General features: G+C 45.5%; 1 protein-coding gene and 1 long non-coding RNA gene across 16 annotated transcripts in view; one reads left to right on the top strand and one right to left on the bottom strand.

Annotated features, from left to right (window-relative positions):
* The window catches only part of znf276 (zinc finger protein 276), a 93,212-nt gene extending 84,383 nt beyond the window's left edge, over window positions 1–8,829 (bottom strand). For 7 of the 15 annotated variants that reach the window (XR_007482393.2, XR_007482396.2, XR_007482394.2 and 4 more), the window contains exon 1: window positions 8,632–8,781. The gene's annotated coding sequence lies outside the window, so the exon portion shown is untranslated. Of the gene's footprint in view, window positions 1–7,751; window positions 7,807–8,631 lie in introns of all 15 variants that reach the window. The other 8 variants (XR_007482397.2, XM_049724497.2, XM_049724500.2 and 5 more) reach the window with 6 other exon arrangements.
* Window positions 8,830–8,965: 136 nt separating this feature from the next.
* On the top strand, window positions 8,966–10,190 carry LOC137840384 (uncharacterized). Its single transcript, XR_011087001.1, has 2 exons — window positions 8,966–9,277; window positions 9,731–10,190. It is a non-coding gene; the product is annotated as an uncharacterized lncRNA (long non-coding RNA).
* Window positions 10,191–12,387: the final 2,197 nt, after the last annotated feature.

Raw genomic sequence — 12,387 nt, forward strand, 5'->3', positions numbered from 1 at the left:
AAATTTGAGATTTTTTTGCTTCGGTTGTTGAACAAAAATTCGGAGGTCGAACCTCGCGAGATGAGCCGAAAGGACCTGAGAAAACCCGACCGCGCGGCCCGGATGCCGACTGACTCCGTTCATTGTTATTGTATTTTCGTTACTTTGAGGATTGTATTAACCCCTAATCATGCCTCCAAAGAAAGCAAGTGGGAGGAGTAAAGCCATCCTAAAACACAAAGACGCTCTTAAAGCAATGCGGTGCACTGCGGTTGCGCGATCGGACCAAATTAAGCTCCCTGCGCACTGAGGTCCACTTAAATTTTGGAAAGTACATCAGGACTTTAAAAATATTTTCTAAATTTCAGCGACGGCTCTGTCACAATAATGCGACCAGCGTGGTGCAGTTGGGCGGTCGGCGGCGCGCTACCGTTGTGCGTTCGGAGGTGCGTTCAGAGGTGCAGTGCAGTTGCGCGATCGGACAAAAATGCGCAAATGAAAAAATGCTTAAAAAAGGCGGGGTTTTTTGTCTTGGAACGGATTAAAACATTTTCCATTATTTGTAATGGGAAAAACTGATTCGGAATTCGAACGATTCACTTCTCGAACTGCCTTCTAGAACGGATTGTGGTCGAAAACCGAGTTTTGACTGTATATGAACAAAACAGGATTTTCCCTCAAATTTAGCTGGTGCATCTTATATTCAGGTGTGTCTTATCGTCTGGAAATTACAGTATCTCTTAATCTGATGTACTTCATTTTCAAAAAATTCCAATTCCAATGTGCCGGTATCCCAATGTTGCCAGGGCTGCAAGGGCTCTTTACAGCTGCTCGCAGCTCTCGTTATTATCCATCCATCCATCCATCCATCCATCCATCCATCCATCCATCCATCCATCCATCCATCCATCCATCCATCCATCCATCCATTTTCTGTACCGCTTGTTCTCACGGGGGTTGCGGGCATGCTGGAGCCTATCCTTATAAATAAATATATAAATAAAGTTGAGTTTAAGTCTAATTGTAATTATTATTCCATCGGTACATCCATTCGTCCATCCATCTATCCATTTTATATACCGCTTGTCCCTACGGGGGTCGCGGGCGTGCTGGAGCCCAGCAGTCATCGAGCAGTAGGCCGGGGACACCCTGAACTGATTGCCAGCCAATCGCAGGGCACACAGAGACGACCAATCATTCGTACTCGCACTTACACCAAGGGGTCATTTGGAGTGCTCAATCATCCTACCAAGCATGTTTTTGGGATGCAGGAGGAAACCGGAGCGCCCGGAGAAAACCCACTTTCATCAAACATGAGGACAAACTTTGTTGACACTCGTAACTAGCTTTTATTTGAAGTATGGCGCTAAATCAAACTTGATTATGTCGCCGGTCTTGCCCTTGTTGCACACAAAGCTTTTTGCTATTTTTGAGTCATTAAACATATCATGGGATAGCTTTCCTTGCCTCGCTTGCCCTCATTGGAGATAAATGAGTGGTGTTTGGTCAACACTGAAGGGAAGCATAAGCTTCCGCCGTCTGACATTGTACTCGTGGTGCTGATAACACTATCGCTGGCAGTGGCTCGCTCGGGAGTGGTGGAGGTTTGTGGTAGTATAGCCGCCCTGTTACTGCAAAACATTGAAATGTTAACCTGCCCACCCTGTCGGCACATCTTTAACTGTTGGCTTGGGTTAGATTCCATGTGCGACCTGACAGCATTCAGCCCCAACTACGTGATATTAATGTTGTTGTTTTTTACAGACATGGCAATAAGCCTCTTGGTTGTTACCAATAACTGCCCTAAGCCAGTCTTTGAATACAGCTTCCTCCAACCTGTCATTGAAAAACTTACATTTCCCCATAACTTTGAAAAAAAAAAAAAAAAAAGATTTAATATTTAACTCATCACAGCTGCACTTGAACGATTCGTGGCCAGTCTGTATTAGTAGGAGTACAGTAGGTACTGTACAGTGCCGTAACCAAGATGGCACATAGCTAGTAGCCACTGTTAGCAAGTAGCCGAGTTCCAGCTCGGCTCACCTGTCTCGCTTTTCTTTATACGTTGCCTTCGGTACCTACCAGCCCCACCAAAAATCCACAGAGGTCCTGCTTGTTTGGCTTGCTCGTCTGGTATGTTAAAATTGTGCAAAGCTCAGCTGTCCTGCTTTTGTCTATGTTCTCTTTGCCACTTACGACGCCGGCTGCCAGACCCAGTACCCAGCAACAAAGGTACATAAGTAAAAGTACAGCTAAAAAGGAAAAGTTATCACTCTCCTGCATCCCAGCACTCCAGCGGCCCTTGAAGCAGACCCCCGAGGTGGTGCCAAGTCTCGTGGGCGGGGTAACCATTGAGGGAGCCTCAGCTACAACTTTCATTTAAGCGCATAGGACCCTGCGCTCGTAATTTTTTTATAATTAATTTCTGAATATTGTTCAGCGCTGTGGGGTTTGATTCCGGCTCTGCCTTCCTGTAAGGAATTTGCACGTTCTCCTTGTGCCTAAGTGGGTTTCCTTTGGGTACTACAATTTCCTCCCACATCCCAAAGACATACATGGTAGGTTAATTACACGCTCTTAATTGTCCTTTTGTGATTGTGAGTGTGAATGCTTGTGTGTCCTGCGATTGGCTGGCATCCAGTTCAGGGTGTACTCCGCCTAATACTCAGCTGAGATAGGCTCCAGCACGAACGGGATCCTCGCAGTACACGATGGATGGATGGATGGATGGATGGATGGATGGATGAATGGATGGATGGATGGATGGATGGATGGATGGATGGATGGATGGATGGATGGATGGATGGATGGATGGATGGATGGATGGATGGATGGATGGATGGATGGATGGATGGATGGATGGATGGATGGATGGATGGATGGATGGATGGATGGATGGACGGACGGACAAATTGATTTTAGAGTCAAGGAGACCAGTTGAACATTAGTGTGTTTGATGCGGCTTTCAATATCGGCCTAAATATCAACCTGTTTTGCATTATCTAACCAACGGGAAATGATGTCATGTTCCAAATATCGACCGATACATTATCGGTCCAATATATATCATGCATCTCTAAAAAGAAGGAAGCCAGTAGTCAACAGCGCTACTTTAATGTAGAAAAATGTAACCTTGTTGTTTTGGTTGCCAAAACCGTAAAAGCAAAAACAAAAACTTGAAATTATATTACATCGGAAACTCTTCCTGTCATGAAATGCTGAAATTGATAATCCACAGCAAGAGTGACGTTTCTTTCACGTTTGTCTGTTTTCTTTCACCAAGTCACCAAGGTAAGCAAACATAACGCTTTCTGGGGCTTTTTGTAAGTTCAATTGTTCATATATCATTATATAGTCATCCCAAGCTACTTTGCGGTTCATTTATCGCGGCCTCAGTACATCGCGGGTTTTTATGAAAACAAATATTGCGGCTATATTCGGTGCATTGCGGCTTTTTGCGGAGTACTTAAGAGCGTGGGGTCTGCTCATAACTTTACAGCATACTATTGGCCGGTAGGAGACCAATGGGAACATGTTGATCTGTATCCTTACCGATGATTGGCTTAGAGTACAGGTGTCAAACTCAAGGCCCGGGGGCCAGATACGGCCCGCCACATCATTTTATGTGGTCCGTGAAAACAAATTGCGCATCAAATTTGTGTGTCATTAATAGAATTGCAGGAAAATGGGGCAAGCTGACGAGCAAGTCAGCGAGCTTGCGTCGCGCAGGCATCTCGTTACACAGCAGGTCAGGCAAAAAAGAATGAGGTGGCAGGTGTTCGTGTCAAAGCAGACAAAACGGTGAACACTGACGGTTAGCAGTTCCGTATTGGCGACGCGCGCTTCAGAGGTCTAGCGGAGGGCGCGTGAGCCGGCCAGCAGGGCGAGAGCGGAGACATGACACCCGCGCACGAAGGAAAAATGCACCGCAGTGCAGAAACAGACGGGACACGCCAATGAGCACTAATAGCGCGGGGCTTGCCTTGGATGCCCTCACGCTGGGCTGCCGGGGCGCATCAAGAGTAGAGTGGAGCCGTGACACGTTTACACTTTAAAATGTGTAAATGTTTAAAACTACAATAAAGTGTTAAAAAATAAAATTATAAACGTCTTGGGCTGATGCCCTGACGCTGGGCTCCAGCACGGCAAGAGTAGAGCGGAGCCGTGACACCTTTACACTTTAAAATGTTTTAAAAAGTGTTTAAAATACAATAACGTGTCAGCCAGCGAGCATCCAAGAGCAGAGAGGAGCCAGACGCTTCAAAAAAGTTTCATAAAAGTCTTGTGTGGATATTATAACAATATATTTACTCTAATTTAGTTTATTATTTATTTCTGAAAGTCTACACCTCCAACACTCTCTGTGTTGAGTTTGCATGTTCTCCCCGTGCCCGCGTGGGTTTTCTCCGGGCACTCCGGCTTCCTCCCACATCCCAAAAACATGTTTGGTAGGCCGACTGAGCACTCCAAATTGCCCCTATGTGTGAGTACCAGTGTGGATTGTTGTTTGTTTCTGTGTACCTGGCAACCGGTTCTGGGTGTCCCCCGCCTACTGCCCGATGACCGCTGGGATAGGCTCCAGCATGCCCGCGACCCCCATGGGGACAAAGCGGTACAGAAAATGGCTGGATGGATTCAGTTTGACTTTAACATTTTTACAAAAATTTTTAAAAATACAAAAAAGTGTTTAAAAAACAACGCATATAAAACTACAATAAAGGTTCATAAAAGTCTTATGCAGATATTGTAACAATATATTTACTGCTATTTATTTCCTTTATTTTCTTATTTATTTAAATAAAAAGATTTATTATGAAACTCAGTTTGACTAAAATGTTTACAAAACTGTTTAAAAATACAAAAAACATTTCAAAGTACAATTCACTTTTTAGAAATACAATAAAGGTTTATAAAAGTAATTTATGGATATTGTAACAATATATTTTCTTTACATCGCGGATTTTCACCAATTGCGGGTGGTCGAGGAACCAATTATCAGCAATAAACGAGGGACTACTGTATATTCAATTGAAATCTGGAAGGGTTCCATTTTATTTACATTTTCACTGAAGTCCACGTATGGCAGACATGGGCAAACTACGGCCCGCGGGCCACATCTGGCCCACGGGGGCCGTTTAATCCGGCCCACCAACCCTGAATAAATTGTATTATTAAACATTTTTTGGGGGTCATTTTGCATGCAATAACTGTGTTTCCCCAGTAGATGGGGAACCGCTCGCCTGCGCATTTACTACCGGAAGCCGTGTCAGAAAGCTCGGTGCGCACACTCACAAGTGCATGTACGTACTCAGTAGTACGGACACGCCGCACTCGCGCTCTATTTCTATCAGTGCCGAATTTAGAGCATGGGCTGTGACGTCAGCATTCTTGTAATTCACACGCTGAGCTCTCAGATATAGTTTTACGCTAAAGCCACCCACAAACCTTCTGTCACGTCTCGCCCCCAACTGCTCCACTATGTGTCTGTTGTCTTGGTTTCTGTCTGTGTGCTCGCCCCTCCCCTCCTGTGTGCCCATGATCACTGTGATTGTTCCCACCTGCCTCTCGTTACCTGTCGTGTATAAAAGTCCTGTCTGCCCCTCACTCCCTGTCGGATCATTGGTATTGGTTGCTGCTGGTTTTGGTTGCTGTCGTGTCGTCTTCATGTCTTTTTGGTTCCTGTCGGGGTCAAGAATGTTTTCGTTGGGAAGTCATTTTGTTTTGCTAAGTCATGTCAGTCTGTATTTTGAGTTGCTTCAATAAACCCTGGTCCAAGCTGCACTTGGTCGTCCTGCTCCATGCTGCACCACAACCGCTCCTGACACCTTCCCCTGGAATCCTTCCATTAAATGAGTGGCCCAAGGAAAAGCAAGGTAGACACTGAGTGCCGAGTGTTTCAAAAAGAGTGGACAATTTGGCTTGACCTACGCGACGTGACGTTCAGCCACATGAACATCAACATCAACCCGTCGCTCTGTCTCAAAGGTAAGGATACAAATGCACAAGCACCTTGCTAACCAGGATCCAGTTTAAAGAGCAACAGGTTGTGTTGCAAATTCTGGGAGTGGGCTAAAAAGCAGAGACACACACACACTCACTCAAACACAAACACTCAGAGCAATGTTACGCTGTGTCATTAGCAATCAAATGAACAAGTTTGCTTGATGATAACGGTGCAAATGTTATTGTCAGTACTAATGGATGACATTAAATGCAGCCAAATAGAATAATGTGACATGCATTACAAAATATTATCGCAAAAAACAGATAGCACAAGCGCCGGTTAGCTTTGCTTTAACTAAAACAGAACGACACAGCGGATGGAGTTAAAATTGGACCAAAACAATAAGTCTGAAATAGATTGATGGTTGAGTCAGACCACCCTGGCCATTGTAAGATGAAGGGAAATTATTTTTCCCTTAAAACTCTCACGGACGATGCAGGCAGTACACCACCGAGCACGGGCATTGATGCATAGTTACTTTACTGTGATGGTTTCTTGCACAGAGACATCTCATGGAAAATCTACTTTATCTGCTTTGATATTCATTTTATTGTGCACAGTCAAACCTTGGTTTTCGACCACAATCTGTTCCAGAGGGCGGTTCGAGAAATCAATCGGTCGAATTCTGAATCTATTTTTCCCATTACAAATAATGGAAAAAAATTTAATCCGTTCCAAGACTAAAAAAAAAAACGCTTTTTTTTAAGCATTTTTTTCATTTGCACATTTTTGTCCGATCGCGCAACTGCACCGCACCGCCGACCGCGCAACCGTTACGCGCCACCGACCGCGCAACTGCACCGCGCTGGTCGCATTATTGTGACAGAGCCATCGCTGAAATTTAGAAAATATTTTTAAAGTCCTGATGTACTTTCCAAAATTTTAGTGGACCTCAGTGCGCAGGGAGCTTAATTTGGTCCGATCGCGCAACCGCAGCGCGCCGGGCGCTCACTGTCGCATTGCTTTAAGAGCGTCTTTGTGTTTTAGGATGGCTTTACTGCTCCCACTTGCTTTCTTTGGAGGCATGATTAGGGGTTAATACAATCCTCAAGGTAACGAAATACAATAACAATGAACGGAGTCAGTCGGCATTAGCGCGGTCGGGTTTTCTCTGGTATTTTTGGCTCATCTCGCGAGGTTCGACCTTCGAATTTTGTTCGACAACCGAAGCAAAAAAAACTCAAATTTTTTGTTGGAATTCCGATTTGTTCGAGAACCGGGACATTCGAAAACCGAGGTTTGACTGTATTTGGAGTCTCCAGGAGTGTATAAGCGTAATCTATCCCTCCAGGTGCTGCAAAGATACTTTGATGATCTGTTTGGGATCTATTTTTTACTCCGTTCAGTTTTCCATTAAAAGTATCTCTGCAGCACCTGGAGGGATATATTACACTTTTCTACACTCTTGGAGACTCCAAATACACAAAAAAATGAATTTAAAAACAAAAAAAGTGAATTTTCCATGATATGTGTACTTTGAAGCCTCGATTATAAATGTACACATATGGCTTGTATCACATGACGAGATGTCATGTTTGTCACAAGCCAATCGGCGTCAAAATCGCTGAAGAATCCAATGATCTTTAATGAACAAAGCCACAAATCTGTGATCTGTTTAATGTAAATTACTTGAACTTCAATTTTTCCTATAGTGCTGCCATACACCATTAAAAAAATCTTTTACGTTTAGATTGACTCAGATAGGAGGAAATGCCGCCTTATATTTCTGTGTAGATTATAACTCTTTTATTACTGTGACTACACTTACCAATACGTAATTACCTCCCAGATCTTGGCAACAGACAGTCTGTTCACATTTTTTGCTTGATGGAGAAAAGAGAGAGAGAGAGAGAGAGAGAGAGAGAGAGAGACAGAGACAGAGAGAGAGACAGAGAGAGTGAGACAGAGAGAGAGACAGAGAGAGGGAGAGAGAGAGAGGGAGAGAGAGAGAGGGGGGGAGAGAGGGGGAGAGAGACAGAGACAGAGAGAGAGAAGGGGGGAGAGACAGAGACAGAGAGATAGAGAGAGAGACAGGTGAGACAGAGAGAGAGACAGAGAGAGGGAGAGAGAGAGGGAGAGAGAGGAAGGGGGAGAGAGAGAGAGAGAGAGAGAGAGGCAGGCAAACAGACAGATATATATTTACTATTATTACATATATTATTATTATTATTATTAATTATTATTATTATATTGCCAAGTAGCCTCCGGCCATTTATCCCCGGAACATGCAGGACATTTTTCTTTTTTACGCTAGTCAAAAGAAACTTGGCAGTTTTGAACTAAAGTAAATTGTGGTTCACAGCCATTTACAGACACAATGTTGAGGGCGTTCCAAAAGAAAAGACACAAATACTCTTAAGTTCATCATGTTCGCCCAAAATATGGGCAAGTTGACGAACTTTCGTTCACTGATCTCGTTCAGGTACATCATTATCTGTGGGATAGTATTTACAACAACGTTAGAATCGTATGGTACGATATCTGTATTAATATAGGCGTAATAAATTCATCCATCCATTATCTGAACCGCTTATCCTCACCTACATTTAAAATAAAAAAGCCGACGGTTCCATTTGATCATTTCATGCGTTGTCAGTGACTAAATGTCTTCGTAAACACTGACGTTCGTATCTCGTAGTAAAACCTACCTTGGAAAATATCAGCTCAGAAGACATAACATATACTGCCTGTTGTAAACATTACGTTCCTGAAATTCGGTTTTCTTCTTCTGCCCTTTGCACAAGAGTCGCTGGCTGGAGGACTCACCGTGAGGTTAGTTCCCGTGGACTCTCCACTGCAGAGCCGCCTCCGCTGTCGATACAGGAAGAGATGCGTTTCATTTCAAAATAAAGCAGATTGTTCATTTCTAAATAAAGCCTCAACTGTGAGGTTGCTTCCGGTGGAGTGTGGTAACGCCTCCACTGTTATGATTGGATATATACTTGTGCTATCTCCTTGCTGACATTATCATTAAACTTTATCACCAGCGCAACGCTCTATTCTTTAACTCTCTGTCCCGTTCGGTGTTTTGTGAGTGTTTACTGAGTGTTTGTCCGGCAGTTTTGTGTATGTTCGTCTCGTGTGATACGTCGTGCTACTAGTGCGGCGGGCATGTTCTGCTCAACATCGGCGGAAGTGGGTTTTATGGCGTTCTGGACTTTGGTGCGGGGAGATTAAGGGCGCTCGGACTGCTTCGTCATGGAGTGACGCCGGACTGGCCTGCTCTTCCTCCCCATATTTATACCTACACACCAAATCAATAAAGGAGACATAACTAGACATTTTTGATAGATGGTAATGACAAAGGTTTTTATAACTTTATGATTTGATATGTATTTCTGTGCACTTTGAAATAACTAATGTTTTTTTTATATATTGCCTGAATAGCTTAATGACCCTTAAGGAACTTTTTAATGCATGCCTGATGATTTTCTAAATCACGGACACTGCCAAAGTCATCTAAAAATGTTCAGTACTTGACTATATATTATGTTTTGATGAATGCTAGACACCAGCTTTGGATTACTACTGAATGTTCTGGATAGAGGGAAATGTTTTGCCTAACAATGAAAAGATATATGTCAAAAGATAGTGTCAAAAGAACAAACAAACAAATGCATGGTAAGTGGTAAGAACTTTGCATAGTCAGGGAACATTAACAAATTGACGATGTCACAGCCAAAAGTTCATATAACTCTGTACAAAATGACAAAATTGAAAGAATGATGAATGGGCGGTGTGTGACAGTGGGTGAAGTGGATGTATGTGCAAGAATGCTTAACAGGAAGGACACTTGGAGATAAAACCGGTAGAGGTGCCAGAGGAAGAGCGGCAGGAGGAAAACCAAGAACCCAGCCAAAGGTGATCGCTAAGGCCGAAAGACGGGATGGAAAACAACAGCCCCCACACACACTGAATCGCCCATAATCAGCACCCACCCCCACGGAACCAACTCTCACCGAACCAGCACCCACTCCCATGGAATCAAACTCTCCTGTGAACTTGCCACACCCCCTGACTCATCACCCATCAAACTCGGCCCACACTGGCATGTGCAACTGAATATAAGCTGACCAAAGAACCTTGAACGTTGCCTTTTCTGAATGGAGACTTTCTGCTTTTGAGCATGGTCGCACGAAAGGCCCAGCGCTGTATTACACTTTCCTGAAAACAGAGCTTTCTTAATAAGAATTGTGATTGAACTCAACCAACCTGTGTAAGTCTAAATTTTGTTTCGGTGTCTTAGCCTTTTCCTAAAACTGAAGAAATAAAACTAGCACGCAGTGAGTAAATTGGATAACAAGTGATTGGCTATGCCTTTTGCCGTGAGGCGCGTATAGTGCGCTTCCCAAATCGTGGACCAAATCCAACAATAGTAATGGAGGTTCGTCCATAAGACCGACACTGTACACTGAAGTCTAAGAGAATTGAGGGCTCAATGAGAAAACAAATGTGATCAAAGATCAATTTGTTTATTATTGTCTGGGACACTCACAATATGCAAAATAATTTTTATATAAACTGCTTTCTCCCAGACTGCAATGAGGTCCTGAATGCTGTGGAATTTAAATTATATATTATATTCATATTATATATTTATGATAGTATATATTTAAAATATATTATATATTATATGTGTAATATATTTATCATATTATATATTTATTATATTATATATTGAAATCCCCTCCGTGATCGTCACCTTATCGTGGTGGAGGGGTTTGCGTGCCCCGTGATCTTAGGAGCCATGTTGTCTGGGGCGTCATGCCCCTGGTACGGTCACCCATGGCAAACGGGTCCTAGGTGAGGGGCCAGACAAAGCATGGCTCACACAAGCCTCTTATGAAATAAAAACATAAATGGATTGTTTTCCCTCGCCCGGATGCGGGTCACCGGGGCCCCCCTCTGGAGCCAGGCCTGGAGGCGGAGCTTGAAGGTGAGCGTCTGGTGGCCGGGCACAGCACGAATAGGAAACCTGGGTCCCCCTTCCCATGGGCTCACCACCTGTGGGAGGGGCCAAAGGGGTCGGGTGCAAAGCGAGCTGGGCGGCGGCCAAAGGCGGGGACCTTGGCGGTCTGATCCCCGGCTGCAGAAGCTGGCTCTTGGGACATGGAATGTCACCTCTCTGGCTGGAAAGGAGCCCGAGCTGGTGTGTGAGGCAGAAAAGTTCCAACTAGACATAGTCGGACTTGCCTCCACACATAGTTTGGGCTCTGGTACAAGCCCTCGCGAGAGGGACTGGACTCTGTTCCACTCTGGAGTTGCCCACGGTGAGAGGCGTCGAGCAGGCGTGGGAATACTTAGGCCGCAGATCGACAGTGCAGTCGTGTCATCGGATTTGCGGCCGTATGTTTTGGACAACTGATCATCACCTGGTGGTGGGTTGGCTCCGATGGTGGTCCGACCTGGCAGACCCAAACGCTCTGTGAGGGTCTGCTGGGAACGTCTGGCAGAATCCCCTGTCAGGAGAAGCTTCAACTCCCACCTCCGGCAGAGCTTTTCCCACGTCCCCCGCCATTGAGTCCGAGTGGACCATGTTCCGCGCCTCCATTGTTGAGGCGGCCGACCGGAGCTGTGGCCGTAAGGTCGTTGGTGCCTGTCGTGGCGGCAATCCCCGAACCCGCTGGTGGACACCGGCGGTAAGGGATGCCGTCAAGCCGAAGCAGTCCTATCGGGCTGTTTTGGCCTGCGGCACTCCGGAGGCAGCTGACAGGTACCGGATGGCCAAGCAGAACGCGGCTTTGGCGGTTGCTGAGGCAAAAACATTGGCGTGGGAGGAGTTTGGTGAGGCCATGGAGAATGACTTCCGGACGGCTTCGAGGAAATTCTGGTCCACCATCCGGCGTCTCAGGAGGGGGAAGCAGTGCAACGTCAACACTGTTTACAGTGGGGATGGTGTGCTGGTGACCTCGACTCGGGACGTTGTGAGTCGGTGGGGAGAATACTTTGAAGACCTCCTCAATTCCACCTACACGCCTTCCATTGAGGAAGCAGGGCCTGGAGATTCTGAGGTGGATTCTCCAATCTCTGGGGTCGAAGTCACTGGGGTAGTTAAAAAACTCCTCGGTGGCAAGGCCCCGGGGGTGGATGAGATCCGCCCGGAGTTCTTAAAGGCTCTGGATGTTGTGGGGCTGTCATGGCCTACACGCCTCTACAACATTGCGTGGACATCGGGGACAGTGCCTCTGGATTGGCAGACTGGGGTGGTGGTTCCCCTCTTTAAGAAGGGGGACCGGAGGGTGTGTTCCAATTACAGGGGAATCACACTCCTTAGCCTCCCCGGTAAGGTCTATTCAGGGGTGCTGGAGAGGAGGGTCCGTCGGGAGGTCGAACCTCGGATTCAGGAGGAGCAGTGTGGCTTCCGTCCTGGCCGTGGAACAGTGGACCAGCTCTACACCCTCGGC

The sequence above is a fragment of the Syngnathus scovelli genome, chromosome 6 (assembly GCF_024217435.2).
Source record: "Syngnathus scovelli strain Florida chromosome 6, RoL_Ssco_1.2, whole genome shotgun sequence".
In the NCBI taxonomy this organism is placed as follows: Eukaryota; Metazoa; Chordata; class Actinopteri; order Syngnathiformes; family Syngnathidae; genus Syngnathus; species Syngnathus scovelli.